Raw genomic sequence first — 16,608 nt, 5'->3', positions numbered from 1 at the left:
AAAAGATCTTCATGATCCAGATAATCACGATGGTGTGATCACTCACCTAGAGCCAGACATCCTGGAATGTGAAGTCAAGTGGGCCTTAGAAAGCATCCCTATGAACAAAGCTAATGGAGGTGATGGAATTCCAGTTGAGCTATTTCAAATCCTAACAGATGATGCTGTGAAAGTGCTGCACTCAATATGCCAGCAAATTTGGAAAACCCAGCAGTAGCCACAGGACTGGAAAAGGTCAGTTTTCATTCCAATCGCAATGAAAGGCAATGCCAAAGAATGCTCAAACTACCGCACAATTGCACACATCTCACACGCTAGTAATGTTCAAAATTCTCCAAGCCAGGCTTCAGCAATACGTGAACCATGAACTTCCAGATGTTCAAGCTGGTTTTAGGAAAGGCAGAGGAACCAGAGATCAAATTGCCAACATCAGCTGGATCATGGAAAAAGCAAGAGAGTTCCAGAAAAATATCTATTTCCGCTTTATTGACTATGCCAAAGCCTTTGACTGTGTGGATCACAATAAACTGGAAAATCCTGAAAGAGATGGGCATACCGACCACCTGACCTGCCTCTTGAGAAACCTATATGCAGGTCAGGAAGCAACAGTTAGAACTGGACATGGAACAACAGGCTGGTTCCAAATAGGAAAAGGAGTATGTCAAGGCTGTATATTGTCACCCTGCTTATTTAACTTATATGCAGAGTACATCATGAGAAATGCTGGGCTGGAAGAAGCACACACTGGAATCAAGATTGCTGGGAGAAATACCAATAACCTCAGATATGCAGATGACCCCACTCTTATGGCAGTAAGTGAAGAACTGAAGAGCCTCTTGATGAAAGTGAAAGAAGAGAGTGAAAAAATTGTCTTAAAACTCAACATTCAGAAAACGAAGATCATGGCATCTGGTCCCATCACTTCATGGGAAATAGATGGGGAAACAGTGGAAACAGTGGCTGACTTCATTTTTCTGTGCTTCAAAATCACTGCAGATGGTGACTGTAGCCACGAAATTAAAAGACGCTTACCCCTTGGAAGGAAAGTTATGACCAACCTAGATAGCATATTAAAAAGCAGAGACATTACTTTGCCAACAAAGGTTTGTCTAGTCAAGGCTATGGTTTTTCCTGTGGTCATGTATGGATGTGAGAGTTGGACTGTGAAGAAAGCTGAGCACCGAAGAATTGATGCTTTTGAACTGTGGTGTTGGAGAAGACTCTTGAGAGTCCCTTGGACTGAAAGGAGATCCAACCAGTCCATCCTAAAGGAGATCAGTCCGGGGTGTTCATTGGTAGGACTGATGTTGAAGCTGAAACTCCAATACTTTGGCCACCTGATGCAAAGAGCTGACTCATTTGAAAAGACCCTGATGCTGGGAAAGATTGAGGGCAGGAGGAGAAGGGGATGACAGAGGATGAGATGGTTGGATGGCATCACCGACATGGGTGATGGACATGGGTTTGGGTAGACTCCAGGAGTTGGTGATGGACAGGGAGGCCTGGGGTGCTGCAGTTCATGGGGTCGCAAAGAGTTGGACACAACTGAGTGACTGAACTGAACTAAGGTATTTTAAAATTTTCTCTTTGATTTCATCATTGATCCATTGGTTTTTTAGTAGATTGTCATTTGCTCTCCATGTAATTGTTTTTTCTCATTTCTTTTTCTGTGGTTGATTTCTACATTCATGCCATGTAGTCAGAAAAGTTACTTGAGATAGTTTCTATACTCTTAAATTTGTTAGATCTTGTTTTGTGCCCCAATATGTGGTCAATCTGAGAAAATGCTCCATGAATACTTAAAAGGAATGTGTGTTCTGCTTTTGGGGGGATATAATGTCCTGAAAATGTCAATTAAGTCTAACTGTTCTTTTATATAATTTAGGATCTCTGTTGCCTTACTGCTTTTCTCTCTAGAAAATCTGCCCATTGATGTGACTGGGGTGGAAAGTCTCCTACTATTCACATCAGTTTCTTCCCTTGTATCTGATAGTATTTGTTTTATGTATTTGGGTGCTCCTATATTTAGGTGCATATATATCGATAAAATTCTCTTCTTATGTTGATTCTTTTACCATTTTATAGTGTCCTTTATTCCTTTGTGGCCTTTGTTAAAATCCAGTTTGTCTGATATGTGTATTGCGACCCCCACTTTCTTCTCATTTCTATTTACATGAAATATTTTTTTCCATCCACTCACTTTCAATTTATGTGAGCCCTTTGCCCTAACTTGGTTCTCTTGTATGCAGCATTTTGTAGGCTCTTATTTTTTTTATCTAATCTGTCTCTCTGTGTCTTTTGATTGGACCATTTAGTCCATTGACATATAAGGTAATTATTGATAGATGAGTATATATTTATTGCCATTTTAAGTTTTTCTTTCCCATTGATTTTATATTTCTTCTTTCTCCCTTTCTTTTTCTTTTACTTTTTTCATTTGTGGTTTTATGATTTTCTTTTGTATTATACTTATGTTCTCTTCTTTTTGTTTTGTGTGAATCTATTGTGTGTTTTAAATTTGTGGTTACCCTGTTTTATGAGTATGTCAATCTCGCCTATAACTATTTGTCTAAGAAAGAAAGAAAGGAAGGAAGAAAGGAAGGAAGGAAGAAAGACAGAAAGAGAGAGAGAGAAAGAAAGAGAAGTCGTTCAGTCATATCCAATTCTTTGCGAGCCATGGACTGTAGCCTGACAGGCTCCTCCATCCATGGGATTTTCCAGGCAAGAATACTGGAGTGGACTGCCATTTCCTTCTCCAGGGGACCTTCCCAATCCAGGGATCAAACCCAGGTCTCCTGAACTTCAGGCAGACTCTTTACCTTCTGAGCCACCAGGGAATCAGGTATTTTGCCTCAGACTGGTAGTCATATTGGCTCAAACGCATTCTAGGAAATGAAGAAAAAAAGTACATTTTCTTACTCTACTTTCCCACATTTTATGATTCTGATGTCCTCTTTTACATTTTTCGTGTTCATTTTGGCTATTATCATTTTCATAGATATTTAAAATGAAAAAAAAATATGTGTACTAGCTTATTTAGATGATTTGCTTTCCAATTGTGATTTTTCTCTTTCTCATATATTCTTACTTCTCTTGTAGTTAGAGAAGACCTTTCAGTATTTCCTTTAAGATAGATTTAGTATGGCTATTTTTCTCAGTTCTGCTTGCCTGAGGAATTCTTTATCTCTCCTATTCTAAATGGTAATCTTGATAGAGAGAGGATCCTAAGTTGCAGGTTTTTATTTTTCAGGACTTTGAATATATTTTGCCACACCCTCTGGCCTGCAATGTTATTGTAGAGAAATCAGCTGATAGTCTTACAGGGTTCTCTTGTAATTAACTCTTTTTCTCTTGCTACATTAAGAAACCTCTTTTTATAATTTTTACCATTTTCATTATAATATGGTTTGGTGTAGCTCTGTTTGGGTTTACATTTTTTGGGACCCTCTATGCTTCCTGTACCTGAATATATGCTTCCTTTTTAGGTTTCAGAAGTTTTCAGCCATAATTACTTCAAGTACATTTTTAATCCACTTTTCTCTTTCTTTCCCTTCTGGAATCCCTATTATGCATAGATTGATGAGCTTTATATTATCCCATGGGGGTCTTATATTGTTTTCATTCTTTTCCTTTTGACTTTCTCTCTGCTGTCCTGATTGGGTGATCTCCAATATTTTATCTTCCAGATCACCTGTTTGTTCTTCTGCATCATTCATCTTACTATTCATTGCTTTTAGTTCAGTTTTGTCTTGGCAAATTAGTTTTCTAATTTCTCTTGGTGTTCTCTATAGTTAAAGGTTTCTTTCTTTCTTTTTTTACAGCAGTCTATATTCTATTTATATTTAGTTAGTTCAGTTGCTCAGTCGTGTCCAACTCTTTGCAGCCTTATGGACTGCAGCACGCCAGGCTTCCCTGTCCATCACAAACTCCTGGAGCTTGCTCAAACTCATGTCCATTGAGTTGGTGATGCCATCCAACCATTGCATCCTCCGTTGTCCCCTTCTCTTCCTGCCCTCAATCCTTCCCAGCATTAGGGTCTTTTCCAGTGAGTCAGTTCTTTGCATCAGGTGGCCAAAGTATTGGAGTTTCAGCTTCAGCATCAGTCCTTCCAATGAATATTCAGGACTGACTTCCTTTAGGATTGACTGGTTTGATCTTGCAGTCCAAGGGACTCTCAAGAGTCTTCTCCAACACCACAGTTTAAAAGCATCAATTCTTTGGTGCTCAGTTTTCTTTATAGTCCAACTCTCACATGGCTACTGGAAAAACCATAGCCTTGACTAGACGGACCTTTGTTGACAAAGTAATGTCTCTGCTTTTTAATATGCTGTCTAGGTTGGTCATAGCTTTTCTTCCAAGAAACAAGCATCTTTTACTTTCATGGCTTCAGTCACCATCTGCAGTGATTTTGGAGACCAAGAAAATAAAGTCACTCGCTGTTTCCATTGTTTCCCCATCTATTTGCCATGAAGTGATGGGACCAGATGCCATGATCTTCATTTTCTGAATGTTGAGTTTTAAGCCAACTTTTCACTCTCCTCTTTCACTTTCATCAAGAGGCTCTTTAGTTCTTCTTTGCTTTCTGTCTTAAGGGTGGTGTCATCTGCATATCTGAGGTTATTGATACTTCTCCTGGCAATCTTGATTCCAGCTTGCGCCTTATCCAGCCCGGCATTTTGTATGATGTTCTGCATTTAAGTTAAATAAGTAGGGTGACAATATACAGCCTTGACGTGCTCCTTTTCCTATTTGGAACCAGTCTGTTGTTCCATGTCCAGTTCCAACCGTTGCTTCTTGACCTGCATAAAGATTTCTCAGGAGGCAGGTCAGGTGGTCTGGTATTCCCATCTCTTGAAGAATTTTCCACAGTTTGTTGTGATTCACACAGTCAAAGGCTTTTGTGTAGTCAATGAAGCAAAAGTAGATGTTTTTCTGGAACTCTCTTGCTTTTTCAATGATCCAACGGATGTTGGCAGTTTGATCTCTGGTTCCTCTGCCTTTTCTAAATCCAGCTTGAACATCTTGAAGTTCACAGTTCACATACTGTTGAAGGCTAGCTTGGAGAATTTTGAGCATTACTTTGCTAGCATGTGAGATGAGTGCAATTGTACGGTAGTTTGAACATTCTTTGGCATTGCCTTTCTTTGGGATTGGAATGAAAACTGACCTTTTCCAGTCCTATGGTCACTGCTAAGTTTTCCAAATTTGCTGGCATGTTGAGTGCAGCACTTCAACACCATTGTTTTTTAGGATTTGAAATAGCTCAACTGGAATTCCATCACCTCCACTAGCTTTGTTCATAGTGATGCTTCCTAAGTCCCACTTGACTTCACACTCCAGGATGTCTGGCTCTAAGTGAGTGATCACACCATCACAGTTACCTGGAGATCTTTTTTTGTGTAGTTCTTCTGTGTATTCTTGCCACCTCTTCTTAATATTTTGTGCTTCTATTAGTTCCATTCCACTTCTGTCCTTCATTGTGCCCGTCTTTGCATGAAATGTTCCCTTGGTATCTCTAATTTTCTTGAAGAGATCTCTAGTTTTTCCCATTCTACCATTTTCCTCTATTTCTTTGCATTGATCAGTGAGGAAGGCTTTCCTATCTCCCCTTGCTATTCTTTCGAAGTCTGCATTCAAATGGGTATATCTTTCCTGTTCGCCTTTGCCTTTAGCTTCTCTTCTTTTCTCAGCTATTTGTAAGGCCTCCTCAGACAACCATTTTGCCTTTTTGCATATCTTTTTCTTGGGGATAGTCTTGATCACTGCCTCCTGTACAATGTCATGAATCTGTCCATAGTTCTTCAGGCAGTCTGTCTATCAGATCTAATCCCTTGAATCTATTTGTCACTTCCACTGTATAATGTAAGGAATTTGATTTAGGTCATACCTGAATGGTCTAGTGGTTTTTCTTACTTTCTTCAATTTAAGTCTGAATTTGGAAATAAGGAGTTCATAATCTGAGCCACAGTCAGCTCCAGGTCTTGTTTTAACTGACTGTATAGAGCTTGTCTATCTTTGGCTGCAGAGAATGTAATCAATCTGATTTCGGTAATGACCATCTGGTGATGTCCATGCGTAGAGTCTTCTTTTGTGATGTTGGAAGAGGGTGTTTGTTATGACCAGTGTGTTCTTGCTATGACTAGAAAGCCTATTCTATTCTTAATTCCTTAAATATTTTCATCATCTGTTTGAAATCGGCATCTATTAGACTAAAGAGGTCTGTTTAATTATTTGTTTTTTCAGGGGAATTCTCTTGGTCTTTTAATCAGCAGTGGTTTCTCTGATTCTTCATTTTACTTATGTTTTTCTTATTCTGTGTGTTTAAAAGAAGCAATTATCTATTGTTTTCTTGGAGGGCTGTTTATTCATGGGAGTGTCCCTGTGTAGCTTGTGTGGGTTTAATATTCTTGGTGCAATGACTATTTTTACTATGTGTCCATGTCACAGCTTTCCTCCATGTGTGTTGGTCGTTATTCCCCTTATAGGGGGTATGATGATATAGTGGCTGGTGCCCAGTTCTGGGGTTCTTAGCAGTGGTGGTGGCTCGTGTGCACCCCTCAGAGCATGCAACGGGGTGAAGGCAGCTTGTGACCACTCCTACACAGTCTTATTCTCTACAGCATTGGAATATATATTTTCACCACCAGACGCATTCACAACTGAGCGTCATTTCAGCTTTGACAAGCCACTTCACTCTTTCTGGAGCTATTAGTAATTGCCCTCCACTCTTCCCCAATAGCATCAGTTCAGTTCAGTCGCTCAGTCATGTCCGACTCTTTGTGACCCTGTGAACCGCAGCACGCCAGGCCTCCCTGTCCATCACTAACTCCCAGAGTCCACCCAAACCCATGTCCATTGAGTTGGTGATGCCATCCAACCATCTCATCCTCTGTTGTCCCCCTCTCCTCCTGCCCTCAATCTTTCCCAGCATCAGGGTCTTTTCAAATGAGTCAGCTCTTCGCATCAGGTGGCCAAAGTATTGGAGTTTCAGCTTCAACATCAGTCCTACCAATGAACACCCAGGACTGATCTCCTTTAGGATGGACTGATTGGATCTCCTTGCAGTCCAAGGGACTTGCAAGAGTCTTCTCCAACACCACAGTTCTGGAAAGACCACTGGAAAAAACATAGCCTTGACTAGATGAACCTTTGTTGGCAAAGTAATGTCTCTTCTTTTTAATATGCTATCTAGGTTGGTCATAACTTTCCATCCAAGGAGTAAGTGTCTTAATTTCATGGCTGCAATCACCATCCGCAGTGATTTTGGAGCCTAGAAAAATAAAGTCAGCCACTGTTTCCACATCTATTTGCCATGAAGTGAATTGGACAGCTTCTGACCTGTGGGACTCATCTTCTGGTTTCATTTTTTTTTTTTTTTTTTCATACTGCTCATGGGGTTCTTGCAGCAAGAATCCTGCAGTGGTTTGCCTCCTCCAGTGAACCACGTTCTGTCAGAACTCTTGACTATGACTCATCTGTCTTGGGTGGCCCTGCAAGGATTGGCTCATAACACTGTTGAGTTACGCAAGCCCCTTTACCATGACAAGGCTGTGATCCATGAAGGGTATGTATAATGTATGTGTGTGTGTGTATGTGTGTAAAGTGGAATATATTTGTTGTTATTGTTCAGTTGCTCAGTCATGTCTGACTCTTTGTGACCCCATGGACCCCATCCACTATCTCCCAGAGTTTGCTCAAACTCACGTCTATTGAGTTGGTGATGCTATCCAACCATCTCGTCCTCTGTTACTCCCTTCTCCTAATGCCCTCAATCTTTCCCAGCATCAGGGGCTTTTTCAGAGAGTCAGCTCTTCACATCAGGGGCAAAAGTATTGGAGCTTCAGCATCAGTCCTTCCCGTAAATATTCAGGGTTGATTTCCTTTAGGATTACGGCTTTGCTCTCCTTGCTGTCCAAGGGACACTCAAGAGTCTTCCCCAGAACCAAAGTTCAAAAGTATCAATTCTTCAGTGCTCAGCCTTCTTTATGGTCCAACTCTCACATCTGTACATGACTACTGGAAAAACCATAGCTTTGACTATGTGGATCTTTATCAGCAAAGTGATATCTCTGCTTTTTAACACTCTGTCGAGGTTTGTCATAGCTTTTCTTCCAAAGAGCAGGTGTCTTTTAATTTCATGGCTGCAGTCACAGTCCACGGTGATTTTGGAGCCCAAGAAAATAAAGTCTGTCAGTGTTTCCATTTTCTTCCCCCATCTATTTGCCATGAACTGATGGGACCAGATGCCATGATCTTAGTTTTTTGAATGTTGAATTTTAAGCCAATTTTTCCATTCTCCTCTTTCACCTTTATCAAGAGGTTCTTTAGTTCATCTTAACTTTCTGAGGTTATTGACATGTTTGGATTCCAGAAATCTTGATTCCAGCTTGTGATTTATCCAACCTGGCAATTCACATGATGTCACTTGGTCACGACTGAGTGATTTTCACTTTCACTTTTCACTCTGCATATAAGTTCAATAAGCCATGTGATGATATATACTCTTGACATACTCCTTTCCCAATTTTGAACCATTGCGTTGTTCCATGTCTTGTTCTAACTGCTGCTTCTGAACATGCATATAGCTTTCTATTTATAATGTAATATTGCTCAGCCGTAAAAATGAAATTTTGCCATTTGCAGCAAAATAGATGGAATTGGAAGGCAAATGAAATAAGTAAGACAGAGAAAGACAAATAGTGTATGATACAACTTATATATGGAAAATAAAAAATACAGCAAACTAGTTAACATAACAATAAAGAGACAGACTCAAAGATATAGAGGACAAACTAGTGGGGACAAAGAAAGGAAGAGGAAAATATAGGCTAAGGGGTGAAGAGGTGCAAATAATTACATATGAAATAAGCTACAAGGATATATTGTACTACACCAGGAATACAACCAATATTTTATAATAATGATAAATGGAATATAACCTTTAAAAATTGTGAATCACTATATTTTACACCTGTAATTTACAAATTATTTTACAGCAACTATACTTCAATGTAAAGGAAATAGCCCAAAATTCCATCAATAGATGAATAGATAAATTAAATGTGAGATATATATATATATCACAACATATCATATCATATATATATGATATCATATATCATATATATACATATCATAACATATATATATATAATATTTCAGCCCTAAAAAGCAAACATATCTTATATCATATATATACATATATATATACATAAGCAAACATATCATATATCATATATACACATATCATAACATATATATATACACACACACACACACACACACACACACACATATATATATATATATATATATATATATATATATATATATATATAATATTTCAGCCCTAAAAAGCAAAACATTTTGACATCTACATCATGGCATGGATGAACCTTAAAAATACGCTTAGTGAAATAAGCCAGATAAAAAAGGACAAATAGATGATTCCACTTATGGTACATAGAATAGGCAAATTCACAGAGAAAAAGTAGAATAGATGTTTCCAGTGGTTGCAGGGAAAAAGAAATGAGGAGTTACAGTTTAATGAATAGATTTTCTGCTGCTGCTGCTAAGTCACTTCAGTCATGTCCGACTCTGTGCGACCCCATAGATGGCAGCCCACCAGGCTCCCCTGTCCCTGGGATTCTCCAGGCAAGAACATTGGAGTGGGTTGCCATTTCCTTCTCCAATACATGAAAGTGAGAAGTCAAAGTGAAGTCACTCAGTCGTGTCCGACTCCCAGTGACCCCATGGACTGCAGCCTACCAGGCTCCTCCATCCACGGGATTTTCCAGGCAAGAGTACTGGAGTGCGGTGCCATTGTCTTCTCCAAGATTTTCTGCTACAGATGTTGAAAAAGTTCTGGCAATATGTACTGTAACACTTCACAACACTGTGAAGGTCCTTAGTGCCACTTTGTATCCTTCAGTTCAGTTCAGTTCAGTCGCTCAGTCGTGTCCGACTCTTTGCAACCCCATGAATTGCAGCACGCCAGGCCTCCCTGTCCATCACCAACTCCCGGAGTTCACTCAGACTCATGTCCATCGAGTTGGTGATGCCACCAGCCATCTCATCCTCTGTCGTCCCCTTCTCCTCCTGCCCCCAATCCCTCCCAGCATCAGAGTCTTTTCCAATGAGTCAGCTCTTCGCATCAGGTGGCCAAAGTACTGGAGTTTCAGCTTTAGCATCATTCCTTCCAAAGAAATCCCAGGACTGATCTCCTTTAGAATGGACCGGCTGGATCTCCTTGCAGTCCAAGGGACTCTCAGGAATCTTCTCCAACACCACAGTTCAAAAGCATCAATTCTTCGGCGCTCAGCCTTCTTCACAGTCCAACTCTCACATCCATACATGACCACTGGAAAAAACATAGCCTTGACTAGACAGAATTTGTTGGCAAAGTAATGTCTGCTTTTTAATATGTTATCTAGGTTGATCATAACTTTCCTTCCAAGGAGAAAGCGTCTTTTAATTTCATGGCTGCAATCACCATCTACAGTGATTTTGGACCCAAAAAAATAAAGTCTGACACTGTTTCCACTGTTTCCCCATCTATTTGCCATGAAGTGATGGGACCAGATGCCGTGATCTTCGTTTTCTGAATGTTGAGCTTTAAGCCAACTTTTTCACTCTCCTCTTTCACTTTCATCAAGAGGCTTTTTAAAAAGTTCCTCTTCACTTTCTGCCATAAGGATGGTGCCATCTGCATATCTGAGGTTATTGATATTTCTCAAAGTAGCTAAAATGGTAACTTTTATGTTTTTTATATTTTACTGCAAAAAAAAACAAATGAGATCTGAAACATGGTGATTGCCCCAAATAAAGCTTTTGAACTGAACCAAATGGTTCAAGGAAAAATAAAATGTGTGATTCTACACTTGATCTTAGCCAAAAGGCCAAGGAGTGATAAATGTGTGATTCTACATGTTGATACATTTGAGGAAACTACAAGTGAATAGGAAGGTAGAACCATGGGGACAAGCAAGCAAGGAAACAACAAATTCCAAAATCATGTTTTGAAAAGAATTGCAGGTGGCTGACTACATTTGGACAATGAGTTACAAGTTAAAGGGACACAAGTCACCATGGGGCCAATTATTTTACTACAGGTGCAAATTTACCAGATTGATTTCACTGCCTCCTTAACTACCCAGTGCGGGGAGCGAGCTCCACCTGTGGCAAAGGTCATGAGGAAGGAGGCTTGGCATACGCAAAGGCCGGATCGAGCCTCAGGAGTCCCCCTGGAAATTCTTGAGCATCTACCCCCAAAACCAGAGTCTGCCTACTTTCTGCTTTGTGCTTTCACCTACACCTCTGACTTTACGGGGGGCTGTGCCCCAATATCTGTCTCTGAAAAAAGAGTTAGCTTACAGCTCCAGCTAATAATTCCTGGGTGTGACAGTGTTTAACCTACAAACTCCTTTGGAAATCCTCTAGCCTGCCTGAATAGGTTTTTCCGGCCACATGTGATTGTTCAGAGCCTCCCAACTCCTGTGAGAGGCAGGAGATGTTCTAAACTGTCTAAATACAGATTCCTTTGAGCAGTTAAAAGATTTATTAGAAATTGTATTGGTGAAGGGTTTTTCACTTATTGAGCCAATGTTTGCTGCTAAGTCTCCATACCCCTTACCTACTGTGTCCTTGGCACTGTATTGATTGATATAATGGGTGTATAGAAATGTAAGTAGTAGCCTCAGTGTTTGTAACCTTGGACTCTTGAGTTAATTCTTTTCTTGATTGAGCCCACCTCACCTTTGCCCTATAGGAATGCAGCTTTGTCCAATGCTTTTTTGGAGGCTGGTGCCTGACTTTGGAATAATCACCTTTAGAGAAAGATAAGTTTCTTAAAATGTTAACAGGCCTCCTGGCCAGAAGATGATGTAAATCACCTGAACTTTTGCATATGATAAGTTTGAAAGCCTGGCTTCAATTAGAACCAGGAACTGCTGTCCTTGCATGACTCCACCCCTTCCCCCATTATCCTCTATGCACAACTTAAGGTATAAAAAACTATTTTGGAAAATAAAGTGCGGGCCTTGTTCACCGAAACTTGGTCTCCCCATGTCTCTCTCTCTCCCAAATTCTGGCTGAGTCTCCATCTGGAGCGCGGAACCCGCCATGCTTGCTAATTATGCCTGGGCTTCTAAGATCCGACCGGGGAGGCCTCAGTGTCTCCTCTCCTTTGGGAGAACGGAAGGACGCCTGCGGCCTACGTAAGTGGTGCAAACTTCTTGTCTTGAAGTTTTATTGGTCTCCCGCGTAAACCAAGCTACTCAGCCTCTTTTCTCCACTGAATTTTCCTACTGAGCTATCCTCATCCTATTACTCTTTGTATCTTTGATAAAATATTTAAATAAATAGGTTACCGACGCCGTCCCCGCTTCGAATACCCTGGATCAGCCGGGGCTGGTCCCCGGCAACCCAGTTTCTGGAGATACAGAGAAATACAAACATATTACTTATCTGAAATGTTCTATTAAACAGGCAAGGGTCTAATTACAGGGGTATAAATCAGAGGAGCAGGATGTTTTGGTGCCACAAACAAATTCTGTGTTCTTTTCTGTTTCTTCCCTACTCCTTGAGTAGAAAATGTGTGGTTCATCTTTGCGGAGTGTGAGCTGGTAACCCACTCACTTCAGTTCAATTCAGTCACTCAGTCATGTCCTACTCTTTGTGATTCCATGGACTGCAGCATGCCAAGCTTCCCTGTCCATCATAAACTTCTGGAGCTTGTTCAAATTCATGTCCATTGACTCAGTGATGCCATCCAATTATCCCATCCTCTGTCATCCCCTTCTCCTCCTGCTTTCAATCTTTCCCAGCATCAGGGCCTTTTCCAGTGAGTCAGTTCTTCGCATCAGGTGGCCAAAGTATTGGAGTTTCAGCTTCCTCATCAGTCCTTCCAATGAATATTCAGGACTGATTTCCTTTAGGATTGACTGGTTTGTCTCCTTGCTGTCCAAGGGACTTTTAAGAGTCTTCTCCAATACCACTGTTCAAAAGCATCAGTTCTTCCGTGGTCAACTTTCATTGTGGTCCAACTGTCACATCCATATATGACTACTGGAGCTTTGACTATACGGACCTAGGCACTATTTGTAACCAATCATGCCTCCTAAAGAGGGGGCATGCTATTACAGGGTAAGTACCGTGATGTGCCAACATCATCAAATGGTTTAGGTTTTTAAGTCTAGACAAGATTGAGGTTAGGGAAGTTGAACTGTTAAGATAAAAATTGGAAGAAATAGGAAAGAACATTGGAGGGAGGAATGGAAGGAGAGGAGGAGAGGGAAGAGAATAAGGGTCAGGAGCCAAAGAATTAAAAAAAAAACAAAAAACACTACTATCTGTGAATCAAGAATTATTCTATTTATATCTCTGCTCCAGGCCTTTCCTCTGAACTCTGAATTGAATGTCCAACTATATACTCATCATGTTCTTTGTATAGATATAACCATCTCACACTTAAAACATCTAAAACTGGACTGAATTTCCCCCCACATTCTCTGTATCTCAGCTGAGCCCCTCTTCTTCTTCCAGATTGTTAAGGAAATTAAGTAAATAGTCTTGTTTAAGCTTCAGAGACAAAGCAGAGCAGGCCTGTGGCCTTGCTTCTAACCTGCCTGGACACTGCCCTGACTGTGAGTGCCCTGACTTGCCTGCTGTGAGTGCAAATCTTGTAGCACCGTGGATAAGAATCTTAAAATTGTTGAGCCCCTGGAGGGGCCCTGGCTAACCAAGTCACAGGCTCAACATTCCAAGTTTTACATGACAAAAAGCATTAACATGAAACCAGAGCTGCAGTTTGCTAACAGATTGATGATGATATCAGTTTGCATTCTGTGATTATACCTGGGAATCCCGAACTGCAATTTTTGAACTCTCACTTACAGAATGGACATGCTGCCTGGGACCTTTTCCCAATTGGGACTCCAGATGTGCTGTGTCATGGGGACTTCCCAATGCTGTTTGAGTCTGGATGTTGGTCAAAACCCAATTTGTTGATGTATCCTCTGCTGTTGCTATTTCTCTCTCTCTTTTTAATGTTAGTATATTGAAAGTAAGCTAGATAATGCTCTAATCAGTTCAGTTCAGTTCAGTCAGTTAGTCGTGTCTGACTCTTTGCGACCCAATGGACTGCAGCAAGCCAGGCTTCCCTGTCCATCACCAACTCTGGGAGTTTGCTAAAAACTCATGTCCATCGCGTTGGTGATGCCATCCAACCATCTTATCCTCTGTCGTCCCCTTCTCCTGCCTTCAATCTTTCTCAGCATCAGAGTCTTTTCCAGAGTCAGTTCTTCACATCAGGTGGCCAAAGTATTGGAGTTTCAGCTTCAGCATCAGTCCTTTCAATGAATATTCAGAACTGATTTCCTTTAGGATGGACTGGTTGGATCTCCTTGCAATCCAAGGCACTCTCAAGAGTCTCCTCCAACACCACAGATCAAAAGCATAGATTCTTCAGCGCTCAGCTTTCTTTATAGTCCAACTCTCACATTCATACATGACTACTGGATTTGTATACAATGAGTAGCTTATTTTGTTAACAAATCCTTGGAACCTGGGACAAAAGTGAAAACTTTCACCAAAACACAGATGCAGAAGTCTCAAAACCTTGGAGCCTTTTTCTTCTACCTCAAATCCTATGCATCAGAAAATTCTGTTGCTTCCTCATCAGCATGCATCTGGAATCTGACTTTTTTCTCTTATCTCTACTAGCTCCTGCCCAGGTGCAAGTCACTTTTACAATTTTTTTTTTTTTTTTTTTTTGCATGAATGTGATTGTCTCAAATGCTCTGCTTGTTTCTCAGTACTCTTGCCTGGAAAATCCTATGGACAGAGGAGCCTGGTAGGCTGCAATCCACGGGGTCACTAGGAGTTGGATACAACTGAACAACTTCACTTTCACTTTTCACTTTCATGCATTGGAGAAGGAAATGGCAACCCACTCCAGTATTGTTGCCTGGAGAATCCCAGGGATGGGGGAGCCTGGTGGGCTGCCATCTATGGGGTCTCACAGAGTCAGACACAACTGAAGTGACTTAGCAGCAGCAGCAGGTACTTGTTTCTATATTATGTATAGTCTGCTCTCAATCAAATAGTAGAATAAATTAAAACTCATGTCAGATTATGTCACTTCCCTCTTCAAAACTATGAGGGCTGAAACTAGGAATAAACCTACCTAAGGAGACATAAGAGTTGTATACAGAAAACTACAAGACACTGTTGAAAGAAATCAAAAACACTATAAATAGATGCTCATATTGTTCTTGGACTGGAAGAACCAATATTGTGAGAATGACTATACTACCCAAAGCAATCTCAGATTCAATGAAATCCCTATCAAATTACCATTGGCATTTTTTTCATAGAACTAGAAAAAAATTCACAATTCATATAAAACTATAAATACCCCGAATAGTCAAAGTAATCTTGAGCAAGAATAATGGAGCTGGAGGAATCAACCTTCCTGACTTCAGACTGTATTACAAAGCTCATCATCAAGACAGTATGGTACTGACACAAAAACAGAAATATAGACCAATGGAACAAGATAGAAAGTCCAAAGATAAATCCACACACCTATATACACCTTATGTTTGACAAAGGAGGCAAGAATATTCAACGGAGAAAAGATAGTCTCTTCAATAAGTGGTGCTGGAAAAACTGGACAGCTACATTTAAAAGAATGAAATTAGAACACCTCCTAATACCATATACAAAGATAAACTCAAAACAGATTAAAACATAAATGTAAGATGAGAAACTATAAAACTCATAGAGGAAAACATAGGCAGTACAGTCTTTGACATCAATCACAGCAAGATCCTCTATGACCCACTTCCTAGGGTAATGGAAACAAAAAAATAAACAAATGGGACCTAAGGGACCTAATTAAACTTAAAAGCTTTTGCACAACAAATGTAACCATAAACAAGATGAAAAGACAATCCTCAGAATGGGAAAAAAATAATTGCAAATGAAGCAACTGACAAAGGATTAATCTCCAAAATCTACAAGCAGCTCATGCACCTCAGTATCATAAAAAGAGACATTTCTCCAAAAAAGACATACAAGATGGTTCGGAAACACATAACAAATGCCCAACATTGCTTATTATTAAATAAATGCAAGTCAAAACTACTTCATCCCAATCAAGTTGGCCATCATCAAAAAATCTATAAACAATGAATGCTGGAGAGGATGTGGGAAAAGGGGAACACTCTTGGTGTTGCACTCTTAGTGGAAATATAAATTTTTAAAATAATTCATTTATTTTAATTGGAGGACAATTACTTTACAATATGGTGATGGTGCTTGCCTTATATCAACATGAATTGGCTGCAGGTTTACATGTGTCCCTGCCATCCTGAACCCCCCTCCCACCTCCCTCCCGACCCTATCCCTCTGGGTTGTCCCAGAGCACCAGCTTTGGGTCCCCTATTTCATGCACCGAATTTGCACTGTTCATCTGTTTTACGTATGGCAATGTACATGTTTCAACGCTCTTCTCTCAAATCATCCCACCCTCACCTTCTCCCATTGAATCCAAAAGTCTGTTCTTTATATCTGTGTCTGGGAACATAAATTTACATGGTCACTATG

At 40.3% G+C, this 16,608-nt stretch overlaps 1 protein-coding gene and 1 pseudogene across 5 annotated transcripts in view; both read right to left on the bottom strand.

Moving 5' to 3' along the window:
• Window positions 1-16,608, bottom strand: part of SIRPB1 (signal regulatory protein beta 1) — a 150,151-nt gene that overhangs the window by 74,744 nt on the left and 58,799 nt on the right. The window lies entirely within an intron of this gene.
• Window positions 10,746-10,910, bottom strand: LOC139186668 (U2 spliceosomal RNA; annotated as a pseudogene).

The sequence above is a fragment of the Bos indicus genome, chromosome 13 (genome assembly GCF_029378745.1).
Source record: "Bos indicus isolate NIAB-ARS_2022 breed Sahiwal x Tharparkar chromosome 13, NIAB-ARS_B.indTharparkar_mat_pri_1.0, whole genome shotgun sequence".
Lineage (NCBI taxonomy): Eukaryota > Metazoa > Chordata > Mammalia > Artiodactyla > Bovidae > Bos > Bos indicus.
This window is presented reverse-complemented; position numbering and strand designations above follow the sequence as displayed.